The sequence below is a fragment of the Lepidochelys kempii genome, chromosome 10 (assembly GCF_965140285.1).
Source record: "Lepidochelys kempii isolate rLepKem1 chromosome 10, rLepKem1.hap1, whole genome shotgun sequence".
NCBI classification, from domain to species: Eukaryota; Metazoa; Chordata; order Testudines; family Cheloniidae; genus Lepidochelys; species Lepidochelys kempii.
In genome coordinates this window covers 24161971-24176680 of record NC_136389.1, presented here as the reverse complement: position 1 = coordinate 24176680, position 14710 = coordinate 24161971, and the positions used below count along the sequence as shown (strand labels likewise).

The window sequence follows — 14710 nt, the reverse complement described above, 5'->3', positions numbered from 1 at the left end:
AGTCAATCCTTTCAGCTCTCCTCAGAGATACTCTCAATTGTGTTTAAGCTATTGGTAAGGGCACCTGGAGTTTGTGATTGGCATCAGGGCTGGATTAACCTTTTGTGAGCCTGGCACCAAACATATTTGTGGGCCTACATGGGGGCCAATTGAGCATGGCATCGGGAGTTCAGTCCCTGGAGTTCGGGGCCGGCGAGGGGCATGGCAGGGACGGCCCCGCTCCGCCAAGCATGAGGGCACTATTTACAAACTGGCGGGCCACTGTGCATCTGGCAACTGCCAGCATGACCCTTCCCCTAGGGGGCGAGCCCATGCCCTGCCACACAGTCCCTCCGCCCAACACCCCCCCAACTCCCTATAGCAGAGCCCCCCCAGACCTGCTATGCCCATCACCCCCCTGGTACTCACACAAATGCACAGTGCCCAGCACAACACCACCCCTGCCCAAGCGCCTTCCTGCACACAGCTCCACCACAGCTACCTAGCACCCCACACAGAACCCCCACTCCCTAGTGCCCCAACACACACAGATCTTCCCCGTCCTGTCACAGCCCAGCACCCCCTCAACCCCCTACCCCCCCCAGAGACGCTACTCCCCCATGCCCTGCCTCCTGGCCGCACTCACCAGCCCTGCTGTTGTTACGAATTATTCCAGTTAGGACACATACAGCTCGTTTCTAGGCTGAGGCAACCAAATAAAGACAAACTGCAGAGTATCTCAAAGTTTGTAGGTTTATTACGCTTGAGCCTGGTACCGCTCTGTTAAGCAGAACGGGACCCCGATTACAGGTTACACAAAGATTATATACTGTTGGCAAAACATCCTGCCTGTGTGCCTTGGGGGGCCTAAACCAATTGTCAAGGTTCCTCCCCCACTCTGAACTCTAGGGTACAGATGTGGGGACCTGCATGAAAAACCTCCTAAGCTTATCTTTACCAGCTTAGGTCAAAACTTCCCCAAGGTACAAAATATTCCACCCGTCGTCCTTGGATTGGCCGCTACTGGGGAAGAGCTGTTTGGATGCGTCTTTCCCCCAAAAATACTTCCCAAAACCTTGCACCCCACTTCCTGGACAAGGTTTGGTAAAAAGCCTCACCAATTTGCCTAGGTGACTACAGACCCAGACCCTTGGATCTTAAGAACAATGAACAATCCTCCCAACACTTGCACCCCCCCTTTCCTGGGAAATGTTGGATAAAAAGCCTCACCAATTTGCATAGGTGACCACAGACCCAAACCCTTGGATCTGAGAACAATGAAAAAGCATTCAGTTTTCTTACAAGAAGACTTTTAATAAAAATAGAAGTGAATAGAAATAAAGAAATCCCCCCTGTAAAATCAGGATGGTAGATATCTTACAGAGTAATTAGATTCAAAAATATAGAGAACCCCTCTAGGCAAAAACCTTAAGTTACAAAAAAGATACACAGACAGAAATAGTTATTCTATTCAGCACAATTCTTTTCTCAGCCATTTAAAGAAATCATAATCTAACACATACCTAGCTAGATTACTTACTAAAAGTTCTAAGACTCCATTCCTGGTCTATCCCCGGCAGAAACCAGCATATAGACAGACACACAGACCCTTTGTTTCTCTCCCTCCTCCCAGCTTTTGAAAGTATCTTGTCTCCTCATTGGTCATTCTGGTCAGGTGCCAGCGAGGTTACCTTTAGCTTCTTAACCCTTTACAGGTGAGAGGAGCTTTCCCCTGGCCAGGAGGGATTTCAAAGGGGTTTACCCTTCCCTTTATATTTATGACACCAATAAACAGGCCATCTCCTTATCTATTACCAATCCCCTGCAGCCATCTTCCCCATGCAAAAAGGCTGAAGTGGCAACTATTTCAGGCACCTCAGCTGGTTCCTGTCTCCTTTGTTTCCCTTATCTTGAAACTGTCCAGCTGTCCACCTTGAAGGATCCTTCCTTCCTTGGTACGTGATGTGCTCGCTTCTAGTTAATGGCCGAGAGGAAACCCAAAATGGAGTCACATATGCTAACTAGGTTGATTTCCCCTCACACTGTCAGGCGACTATGTCTGCCGGGCTGAGCCGGGGCGGGGAATCGCTCCGGCCTCTTGGGAGTGGTGCAATCAGCCAGGCCATGGCCTACCCTAGCCAGGCTCCCTCAGGACCCACTTGCCTGGAGGGGCCCACCCAAGCTCCCAACACTGTCCCCCCCCACAACTGTCTGAGACTAGCCAGGTTTCTGCACCAGTCCCAGGTGACTCTGGGGAGACAGGCAGGACCCCACATCTAGTGGGAAGCAGAGACTGCACAGAACCGGAGGTGCATTGGGGTCCATGCAGGGGGCAAAGAGGAGCTGTCAGGTGGGGCCAGGGGGTGAAGAGAAGCCCATCGGATGGCTGGCAGGCTGAGAGGAGCAAGAGGTGGGCAGGGGAGAGCCAGCAGACTGGCGGGGTCTCCGGGAGCAGGGCAAACAGAGCGGGCCAGGGCTGCTTCTGAGCATGGGCCTGTCTCTGTGGCGCCACTAGTGCTATTGTTAACCCAGTACTGATCGGTACTCTTTTTGCTCTTATAAATCCAATTAAATGGCATATATCTCTACCTCTACTCTTGTGGCAGAGGCAGGAGGGCCTCCTATGAGGCATGTTAGTACCTGTCAGTAAATATTAACCCTTTTAGTCCTTTTCTTTTTGTATATTTGATTCATTTATATATTAACTATTTTTTTTAGAATCTCTATGATGTTAACAAAGAGTATGTTGAATTCTAAGGCTCAGAATATTGGTCCTTAACCGATAAGTAACCCTATTCGGGAATTCTATGCATTAAGCTATATCTAATAATCCTTGCCACCTCCATGTCTATAGAATTCCAGATGTTCATGGAAACCATTCCCATAACACACACACACACACATAAACACTGATGAGGGATTGTTACTGCAGATGTTTCCTATTGGGGAATCAATAGGGAAGAATAATTATGGGGGAAGAAGGAAGAAGGACCCACTAAAAGATATTATCCTGAAGAACATTGGTCCTCTCAGCTCTAAGCATTCATGTCTTCATACACCAATCAGGTAAACTCAGAATGTCTGTATGTTAAAAGAAATGAAATCAGAATATATGGTTCTGGGAGACTATTCTTGGGAAAGAGGGGTCTCCTTATCTAAAAACCTATTTAATGACAGAGGTTTTGGAACTTAGTTGGGGAATGAAACTATTCATGCCACCAGTTACAGTGAAGAAGAGACGCAGAGTCAGCTCTTGACCTTACATCAAGGGTGGTAATGTACGTATTCTTTCTGTATTCTGTAGTGCCTGTTATTCGAGAATCTCAAATTGTCACTGTTGTCACTTAGGTGCATGTATGCTCTCTCTGTATGCTGTCCCAGCCCTGCGCAGATAGTTGGTTTGGCAGACCTCGATAATATTACGCAGAAAGAAGGACCACAGGCTTGGCTCAGTGACAAAGGCACTCAGCCAGGTTAATTGCCCTCAAGATACAGTCCTGGTACTCCATAGGAGCTACAGGTATGCTAACACATGAGTGTCCTGTGACAAGGAAAGGTTCAGTCAGCAGTGGGAATTTCTGCTGTCCCCAAGGCTGCACAAAGGGTTATGGTGAGACAATCCATTATTTACAGACTGAGACAAACAACTCTCATACCATTTTATGTATTTAATTATCTGCTTTTTACATCCCCTTGTATCATGCTCCAGGTGTCTCAGGCACAACATCCTTATTCATTACTTCTAGCAGATCCTCTAATCTGGTGTTAGGCCAGGATGTCCCTGAGCTAATCTTTTGGAGTGTGTTCTATACCCAGTATCTGTTGCTTCTTAGGAGTGCCTGTGTTTTAGACACAGTAGCAATATTTTTGCCAAGGTCATATAGTGAACTTGTCAACATCTGCTTTAATACATGCCCTAACTTTGGTTCACAGCCTCTGGTTCAGGTCTCAGATATTGCACCAGGCCCAGTGCTCCAGGCTTTCTTCTACAGTCATTAACTCAGACATACAACAGGCAAAACCCCACACTTCTGCAGCTGTTCAGGCCCACTTTGCAGAACAGTTCATTCAAGATTAAAATAGTTAAAGGTAAAACCCACAGAATGAGCAAAATAATAAGAAATAGATTTCCGCTGTCAACATGGCCAGGGAAATTTTCAAACCAGATCTGGTGGTATAACACAAATAATTGTGTATTGTGTATAAATGTCTGGTACTGCTAATTTTGCTGGTATTGCTCTACAAAACATAAATTTGAAAGAAAAAAAACTGGAACAATCTAGCCTTGCTTCTTCAAACTACAGCCATTCCCTCAGATTGAGTCTCCATGATAGTGGCATGTGACAAGATGCAAAGATGTATTTTACTTTCTGAAAAATAAAAAGTCAAGCTGTTCTCCAATACTTCAGTCTTTAGGGAGTTAATTATTTACAGCTGTGTTCTTATCTTTGTATGTTATTACAGCAAAGACAAATACCAGCAAATTGTTTTGGCTTAGTAAGTGTGGTGAAGTGAGAGTGAAATCTACTGAACAGCAACAGTTTTCTTTAATTATTATTATTTAAATCTATATGCATTTACACTTTCTCCTCTGATATGTAATTTCAACCCAATTCATTCAGTGATATTTACTTTTCGGATAGACCTTAACAATATGCTTAGTACAAATGTTTTAGAGCACTGCAGTATTTGAGGCAGAAAGACTTATAAGGGCAGGTCTACATTTAAAAAGCTGCAGTGACACAGGTACACTGGTGCAGCTGCGCTGCCATGGGGCTTTAATGAAGATGCTACCATGCCAATGGGAGAGCTTCTCTTGTCGGCATAGTTATTCCTCCTCTGTGAGAGGCGGTAGCTATGTTGGTGAGAGAAGCTCTCCTCTTGACATAGTACTGAGGGTGAGGTCGGTAGAACCGTGCTGCTCAGGGGTGTGGATTTTTCACATGAACGACATAGTTATACCAATGTAAGTTTGCAGTACAGACCGGGCCTTAAGCATAGCTTCTTGTGCCTTTCTCTAATCGTTGCTCATGTGCAAGTTAGGCTATGTCTACACTACTGCTTATGATGGCATAATTTATATCACTCAGAGATGTGAAAAAACAATCCCCCTGAACGACATAAGTTACACTGACATAAGTGCCGATGTGGACAGTGTTATGTCAGTGGGAGAACTTCTCCTGCTGACATAGCTACCACCTCTCGCTGGGGCTGGAGTAGTTAAGCCGATGGGAGAACTCTCTCCTGTCGGTTTAGAGCAGCTAGATTAGAGAGTTTACAGTGACACAGCTGCTGCGGTGCAGCTGTGCTGCTGTAAGCTCTCTGGTGTAGCCGTAGCCTTAGCGACTACTACATTTTAAGTAGGGCTGTTTGAAGGGTTCATGTAGTGTTCATGCACCTGGAAACAGTCAGGGCACACCCTGACTGTTGTGTAGGAGCGATGCACACATTGCTCTGTCCAAGGACATGGACCATGGGAACATGGACCATTGGGAAGTCAATTAAAGGACATCAACCGTGGGAAGCTTCCTTGGCCTGGGCTCAAGGCCTGAGAACAAAGATTGTAGTAGATAGAGGCTGGTAAATAAGAATATTAATCAAAGTCATATTATTTCCTTTGTTGATGCCTTTTGCGGTCGGAGTATGTAATGCGCAGGGGGGAGAGAAATAAAAGAGAGGTGGAAAAGCTGACAGGGGCAATCCCGTCAGCAGACCAGCCTGCTTGCTTGCCTAAAGCCGTGTCCTGTCTTGTATTAAACCGCCACAGCTGTTGATGAATCGCAGTTAACTCAAAAAAATTAATCGCGATTAATCGCACTGTTAAACAATAGAATACCAACTAAAATTTATTAAATATTTGGATGCTTTTCTACATTTTCAAATATATTGACTTCTATTTCAACACACAATACAAAGTGTATAGTGATCACTTTATATTATTTTTGATTACAAATATTTGCACTGTAAAAATTATAAACAAAAAATATAGTACAGGGGTCTCAAACTCAATTTACCTTAGGGCAGTGTCAGTCCTCCCAGCAGGCTAATAATGTCACTGAAGGTGGTGTTCACACCACCTCACAGCCCATTTCCCACCCTTTTCCCTCGCTCCCTTGGCTTCATGTTGCCGCAGCTGCCTCTGCCCGGCGACTAGTGACGCTGCCTCCATGGCTGACTCTGCCCAGCAACTTGTGATGGTACCTCTATCCCTCTCCCCCAGCCAACGGGAGCTGCAGGGGGGGGCGGCGCCTGCAGCAGACAGCCGGCCGCTTGGCTGCATGGGTCTCTCCTCCGCCGGCAACAGTAGGGATAGGGAACTGCTTGCAGGGAGCCGAGCTGCTTGAAGTGAATGACACGTTGCTGAGTACTACCCCTGGGAGGGTCCCAGGAGCAGCAGGATGGAGCAAGGCTGGGGGGAGGGGCATGTGAATCTCTCCTGCCCGCTCCCCTCCCGCTCCTGCCCCTCCACTGGCAGCCATGAGGGCCAGATTAAAAAACGTTTAAAAAGTTTCCACGAGCCGCAGTAGGGAGGTTCTTGGGCTGCAAATGGCCCACCGGCCGGGACTTTGAGACTCCCAATATAGTAGTTTTCAATTCACCTCATACACGTACTGTAGTGAAATCTCTTTATCATGAAAGTGTAACTTACAAAGGTAGATTTTTTTTGTTACATAACTGCACTCAAAAACAAAACAATGTAAAACTTAGAGCCTAGAAGTCCACTCAGTGCTACTTCTTGTTCAGCCAATCGCTAAGACAAATAAGTTTGTTTACATTTACGGGAGATACTGCTGCCTGCTTGTTATTTACAGTGTCACCTGAAAGTGAGAATAGGCTTTTGCATGACATTTTTGTAGCCACCGTTGCAAGGTATTTACTTGCCAGATATGCTACACATTTGTATGTCCCTTCATGCTTTGGCCACGATTCCAAAGGACATGCTTTCATGCTGATGATGCTCGTTAAAAAAATAATGTGTTAATTAAATTTGTGACTGAATTCCCTGAGGGAGAATTGTATGCCTCGTGTTCTGTTTTACCCGCATTCTGACATATATTTCATGTTATAGTAGTCTTAGATGATGACCCAGCACATGTCCGTTTTAAGAACACTTTCACAGCAGATTTGACAAAATGCAAAGAAGGTATCAATAGGAAATTTCTAAAAATAGCTACAGCACTCGACCCAAGGTTTAAGAATCTGAAGTGCCATCCAAACTGTGAGAGAGACAAGGTGTGGGGTGTGCTTTCAGAAATCTTAAAAGAGCAACACTCTGAACCCGTCATCAGCATGGACGCATGTCCTCTGGAATGGTGGTTGAAGCATGAAGGGACATATGAATCTTTAGTGCATGTGACACGTAAATATCTTGTGACGCCGGCTACAAGTGTGCCATGCAAACACCTGTTCTCACTTTCAGGTGACATTGTAAACAAGAAGCGGGCAGAATTATCTCCTGCAAATTGTAAGCAAACTAGTTTGTCTGAGCAATTGGCTGAAGTAGGACTGAGTGGACTTGTAGGCTTTAAAGTTTTACATTGTTTTATTTTTGAATGCAGGTTTTTTTTGTACATAATGCTACATTTGTAAGTTCAACTTTCATGATAGATTGCACTAGAGTACTTGCATTAAGTGAATTGAAAAATGTCTTGTGTTTTTTACAGTGCAAATATTTGTAATAAAAATAAATATAAAGTGAGCACTGTACACTTTGTATTCTGTATTGTATTTCAGAGTAACAGCCGTGTTAGTCTGTATTCGCAAAAAGAAAAGGAGTACTTGTGGCACCTTAGAGACTAACCAATTTATTTGAGCATAAGCTTTCGTGAGCTACAGCTCACTTCATCGGATGCATACTGTGGAAACTGCAGAAGACATTATATACACAGAGACCATGAAACAATACCTCCTCCCACCCCACTCTCCTGCTGGTAATAGCTTATCTAAAGTGATCACTCTCCTTACAATGTGTATGATAATCAAGTTGGGCCATTTCCAGCACAAATCCAGCAATTTGTGCTGGAAATGGCCCAACTTGATTATCATACACATTGTAAGGAGAGTGATCACTTTAGATAAGCTATTACCAGCAGGAGAGTGGGGTGGGAGGAGGTATTGTTTCATGGTCTCTGTGTATATAATGTCTTCTGCAGTTTCCACAGTATGCATCCGATGAAGTGAGCTGTAGCTCACGAAAGCTTATGCTCAAATAAATTGGTTAGTCTCTAAGGTGCCACAAGTACTCCTTTTCTTTTTGTATTGTATTTGTAATCAATATATTTGAAAATGTAGAAAACATCCAAAAAATTTAAATAAATGGTATTCTATTATTGTTTAACAGCACCATTATTCACAATTAATTTTTTAATCGCTTGACAGTCCCAGTTTTAAGCTTTGCATAGAACTTCTACTGCAGATAACATAATGGCTGCAATATTTGTCCACCTACTGTTCCCAACATTACCAGTGAAAGAGTCTTGCTCAAGCCATTTTCCTTTCCTTTCCATGACAGATTGGAAATATTAAGTGCATTGGTGACACTTTTTTGCTGATAGGGAAAGGGAGGCACTTAAAATGACAATAAGAATGACAAAGACATTGCCTATAAACAATAGAATCTCAAAGTCACAAATGCCTCGGGAATGGAGGTAGTTCATAACTCTGAAATGTTCGTAACTCTGAACAAAACATTTTGGTTGTTCTTTCAAAAGTTTACAACTGAACATTGACTTAATACTGCTTTGAAATTTTACTACGCAGAAGAAAATGCTGCTTTTAACCATCTTAATTTGAATGAAACAAGCACAGAAACAGTCTTCTTACTTTGTCAATTTTTTTTTTAAACTTGCCCTCTATTTTTTAGTAGTTTACGTTTAACACAGTACTGTACCGTATTTATTTAATTTGGTCTCTGCTGCTGCTTGATTGCGTACTTCCGATTCGAAATGAGGTGTGTGGTTGACTGGTCAGTTCAGAACTCTGAGGTTCAACTGGTAACATCACTCTTGGACCTAGGCCCTGTCCTTCGATTTTTAAATGAGCCCATAACTTTGAGAGACAAGGTGGATGAGGTAATATCTTTTTACCTCATAATAACTTTTGTTGGTGAGAGAGAGAAGCTTTTGAGCCACACAGAGCTCTTCTTTGGGTCTGGGGAAGGATGGGGAAGGCCTGAAGCAGAGTTGTATGTAAGCCTGAAAGCCTCTCTCTCTCTCTCTCTCTCTCAGTTGGTGCACTCCAATAAATGATATTACCACATCCACCTTGTTTCGCTCATATCCTGGGCCCAACGCTGCACACTGCTGGGCCAATACACTGCAGCACCTCAGTGCAGGCCCGATCTCCACCCCGCACACATTCAGCGGGTGCATTGCAAGGAGACCTACAGGGGAGCGGGTGCATGGCTGAATAAAGTGAGATTTTGAAGGGACACAGTAACATTACAACCCTTCAGCACAGGGAGAAGCTTGAACCCTCAGGAAGGAGGGCCCAGGGCCCACAGCTTGCTCTCCACGAGGCAAGCCCAAAGCTGCTCTCCCAGGCAAAGGGGCAGGGAGCAGACATGCTGAACCTGCGGGTGGGGGGGGGAGAGAGAAATTAGGCTCATTTTTGGCTTAATTGGCTTGTGAGTTGCCTGTTGGCAACATTTTGGTTTTATAGCTTTTTGCTTCTTTTTTCTTTTTTTGGATCAGCTCTGGCCGGGGGGGAGGGGGGGCAAGTAGGGGTAAGAGGGTGGGGGAGTCAGGGGTGCACGCCGGGGGAGTGGGGGGGTGGATCTAGTCACATAAGAGTGTTGGTCCAAGCGTGGTAGGGATTGGTTTGTTTTGCAATGGGATTAGCTCGTTTTTGGTTTATTGTGAAAGTCAGGGTGCTTATTTCCCGCCTGACCGTGGGCAGGGAGTTCCCGCCCTCTCGCTCCACTGAGAGAAGAGCTGAGGGCTGGTGCATCCCTCTCTCCCTGCCCTCGGGGAGCCCTGGCCGACATCTGAGCGCGACGAGCTTGGCGCAGGCTCGGAGGCGCTGGGGTCCGCTCCCGGCGGTCGCTCGGCCCTGATTGGCCGGCGGCGCACCCTGACGTGCCCCGCACTCGGTAATCCTGCCCTTCCGGGTGGTCGCGCGCTGCGGGGCGGTCAAGTGTTGCTGCAACCGTCCGGCTCTGCGGCGAATCCGAAGCAGCGGCTCATTGCTGCCCCCCTCCTCCCCGGTGAGTGCGCCGATCACGCTGCCCGGAGCGCAGAGCCCGTCCCTGCTCCGGGCCGGGGGGCGCCCTTGGAGGGCGCCTGACCCCGCACCCCCTGCCCAGGAGAGCGCCCGGCCCCGGCTGCTCCCTTGGGCTTTCCCAGTGCGGGTCACGCAGGGGACCTCGCCCGCCGGCCCTGGGGGAGCTTAAACCTTCTCGAGCGTGTGAACCCCCCTCCCCGCTCCTCCCCTTCCCTGCTTCCGGCTGACTCGGGCCCTGCCCCCCGCGGGCAGCCACTGGCCTCCGAGTCCATGGTACAGCCTCGCTCCGAAGCGTTGTGCCCCGCCCCCAGGGCAGTGGATGCCTGAGGGGACGGCGTTTTTCAAGGGGGCGCCCATCCTGCCCTGCTCCTTAGGTGTGTTTAGGGGAGCACCCTCCCTCTGCCCCCTGGCGGGGTGCCCTGGCTGCAGCGTGCCCATCTCTTCTCCTCCTGCCCTGTGTGCAACTGGAGCGCCTTCCTAGGCTGCAAATCAGCCCCACTCGAAACTGTGAGAGTGAAATTGTGCAAGGTGGCTTGAAGGTACTGTAATGGGGGGGCACCAAGCATAAGGTGGTAAATAGGTGGCCTGCCACGGTAAAAGACACAGGACTTCACTGTTTTCAAAGGTGTGAAGGCCTGATTTTTATTTCTGTTGCTTTTCCATAGTGCCTCCTTGATGAAAAAGCATAACTTCTGTCATAGACCCATTCAAGTGTCTAATAATATCCAGGTGTAGTCATTCTGAAAAATCATGGTGTCTTAGGTCACATTTGCTAAAAATTCTGAGAGCCAGATATGATCCCTTCTTTAGATACTGATCTCAACATTCTCAACCTTGTATTCCGGTAAATCACTTAATGTCCACTAATAAACCTCCACCTGATCATTAGACGTGTTAAATACAGAAATTTAATCAAACGATAATGTTACTTTTTAGTAGAGACTCCTAAAGCAGTTTCATATCCTATTTCAAATGACATCATGTTATGCTAATTTGTATTTTAGCTGTCTCGTAGCTGGGTATATTGTTACACGCTTCCACTCGATACAAAATTTGTTAATCCATATTAATGGTTAATATAATTAATATCTACAATTTTTGGTGACTCCAGTTGGTCTCAGAGCTCTGGATAATAGCCATTAACTTAACCACAATACTAATTTGTTGCTGATGATAGCTTGTGTTAAAGATTCAGCTCCCTTGAAGCCCTTTAAATTAATGGGTTAGAAGTTATAATCATCTATAGGGTTTTCCCCGAGGTCCTTCCTTAAAAATGTGGGAAACTAAATTTGATATTCCTGCTTGCTTTTTATCTTTAAAGAACAAAATAAAACTTTCGTTCTTTTTAGGTCATAAGCAAACAAGTAAGATACAAGCCCTATCTTATATTTTTAATACTTTGCAGATCACATTCAAATAGTTCTGTGGCCTGGAAACTCTCCTGTACTCCTGTGTGCATCTTAGATCATTGTCTAATGCCAGAGTCCCATTGAATTGAGAGGATCATTGATTGATGTAGATGTTAAACATCCAACAGTGCTTTTTATAAGAGGACTGGTGTGCCTTGTTGTCTTCAGACAAAATTTCCCCTCCCCAAGATGTACCAGATGGCTAACTTCCACCTCTCCATGTGACTACAATTCAGTGCACTTTGTATAGAGCAATTATCAAACTTTTTCATAATGTAGCTTGCATTTTAATACATAGATTGTGGAGGACCACCTCTCTTCCTACTTAAGATTACACCACATTTCTGTGACAAGTATTTTAATTGCTTACATGGAAAGGTTAAGTTTTTAAGGCATTTTTGCTTGTATCAGTTCAGTTTGGAAGCAGGAATGAAGGAAGACAGCATATGCAATGAGAGCTGCAATGTGGTCCATTATCCACAGTTGAGAACCTCTGGTATACCATTTGTAGAGCCTTTAGGTTCCTTTAGGATTTTTTTTATTAATAGAGCATATATTCCTACAAGTTAGTAACATAAATTCCATGAATTCTAACTGCCGAACAAATCTTTTCATATTGATAGAAATTGATAACTATTAAGGTGGCAGTGATCTTAAGAGTTAAAGCAAAGATTTCATTTTGACAAGTGTTTAAACTTTTATTTTTCAGAAATGAGATAAATGTGACAAAAGAGAACATAAAAATTAAAATTCAGATAGTTTAATTTGTCACACTGTATTGATACAGTTTGAGGTGATACATACAGAATAATAAGTAAAAAACCCCATTTTAAAAATTTTTTGGCTGGGAGTCTTCTTTTTTTTTAAATCCTTTTTCGCGGGAAAAAAAGTATGAGATCCTGGGATTTGATTACTCTGCATCTGATAAGTACTTTTCTAGTGTTCAGTTTTCAATTTCAGTTTCACAAGTTACCGATTTTTATTACATCAGTGAAGACAACTTGCTCTCTAATGCAAAATCTTAATGGTGGCCTCAAACACTTCATTGTTTCAAGGCCTAAGGTACTATTTTAAAAGGAACCGTCTATCTTTTGGTTTTAAATTTTTTACATACTCATTACTACTGAGGGCATTCTGTGCCAAAAAAATTAAAAATTCTGTGCATAAAATTTTAAAATTCTGCAAATTTTATTTGTCAAGTAAATATGGAAGCTTCAGCATGACATGTAGAGCATAGAGGTGAGAGATTACTGTGCAGCTCCCCCAACCCCCAGGTCATGGATTCAGCAGTAAGGCTGCACCCAACCCTGACACAGCGCAAGGACTGGGCCTGTTCCAGAAACACCCCAGAGCCCTGCCCCTCTGTGCCAGGTGCACCAGGTGTGGGCAGGCAGGCAGACTCAGCAAGGCAGGATCGTAGTGTGGGGGGAATCCAGGTGTGGGTTGAGAGGGTTCTGTGTGGGGCAGTGTGGGGGAGGGATGTGGATGCACAGGGGCTTGTTGAGGGTGGGGGGGTCTGGGTGCAATGGTAATAGGACTCTGCAGGGGGTCCAGGTGAAGGTGGCTGGGACTCCAATGGGGGGTCTGAGTGTAGGCGGAATAGAGCTCAGCAGCGGGGTCTGAGTGTGGGGAGCTCAGTAGGGGAGCCAGATGCTGGGGGACTAGAAAATAATATCTGCGTATTGTTTATGGCTTGTAAGGAAAAGGCCCCAATCAGCAAGTAAAAGAAAGCTGAGAGAATAATAAGTAGTATTACTTGCAGTGTGGGAAGGATGTTGGTTCAAAAGTAACTAGTAAACTAAAGAGCTGCAGTAACAAGACCAATAAAAACTGTCTGGAAAAGAAACAAGCACAAACCTTCTTACTGTTCTTTTGGCCAGCAAGAAGGTGGGGAAGAGATAGGGAGGAAAGGCCTTGGGAAGAAAGGAGGTTGTAAATCTTATCTGGATTAAGATTAGAAATAAAGGTTAATTGTCTCACACTGGTTTTTAGCTGAAGCCAGTAATTGGCAATGATATCATTTGTTAAAGGGTATAAAAAGTAAATTCTTAAAGGGTTCATTGCTAATACCTACCTGACCGTTTGGGAGCCAACCAATATGCATCTAAGCAGCCCTGGGTTTAGGCTGTTTGTAAGTATCTTGATCAAATTCTTATCAATGTTTTATTATTGTTTGGATATAGTAAATTGCTTATTATTTAGGCTTTTGGGGCATGTTTAGAGCAATTGGATTTAACAGAGGAATTTATGGCTAAATTAGTTTTTGGTGGTTTTCCATATTAATATCAATTTCAAATAGGGCTGTTGATTAATTGCAGTTAATTCACGTGATTAACTAAAAAATTAATCACGATTAATTGCAGTTTTAATAGCACTGTTAAACAAGAGACTACCAATGAAATTTATTAAATATTTTGGATGTTTTTCTACATTTTCATATATATCTTGTATTTTGTGTTGTATTTGAAATCAAAGTATATATTTTGTTTACAAATATTTGCACTGTAAAAATGATAAACAGAAGAAATAGCACTTTTCAGTTAATCTCATACAAGTACTGTAGTGCAATCTTTGTCCTGAAAGTGCGACTTACAAATGTAGATTTTTTGTTGTTACATAACTGCACTCAAAAACACAACACTGTAAAACTTCAGAGCCTACAAGTCCACTCAGTCCTATTTCTTGTTCAGCCAGTCATGAAGACAAACAAGTTGGTTTACATTTACAAAAGATAATGCTGTCTGATTCTTATTTAGAACATCACCAGAAAGAGAACAGGCATTTGCATGGCACTTATGTAGCCAGAATTGCAAGATATTTGCATGCTAGATATGCTAAACATTCGTATGCCCTTTCATGCTTCGGCCACCATTCCAGAGGACGTGTTTCCATGCTGATGATGCTCGTTAAAAACAGGGCTTTGGGGCTGTACTTCAGCTCCACTCCAGCTCAAGGCAAAAACCTGCAGCTCCGCTGTTCCGGAGCTGCTCTGCGGGCTCCACTCCAAAGCCCTGGTTAAAAAAAAAATAGTGTGTTTATTAAATTTGTGACTGAACTCCTTGGGGGAGAATTGTATGTCACCTGCTCTCTTTTACTCACAA

The 14710-nt window shown here is 44.3% G+C and overlaps 1 protein-coding gene across 3 annotated transcripts in view; it reads left to right on the top strand.

The window, feature by feature from the left end:
* Positions 1 to 9923: 9923 nt before the first annotated feature.
* ATF7IP2 (activating transcription factor 7 interacting protein 2) overlaps positions 9924 to 14710 on the top strand; it is a 56317-nt gene continuing 51530 nt past the window's right edge. Inside the window, exon 1 of one of the 3 annotated variants that reach the window (XM_073362468.2) lies at positions 9924 to 10183. The gene's annotated coding sequence lies outside the window, so the exon portion shown is untranslated. Of the gene's footprint in view, positions 10184 to 10219; positions 10740 to 14710 lie in introns of those variants that run through there. The other 2 variants (XM_073362472.2, XM_073362471.2) reach the window with 2 other exon arrangements.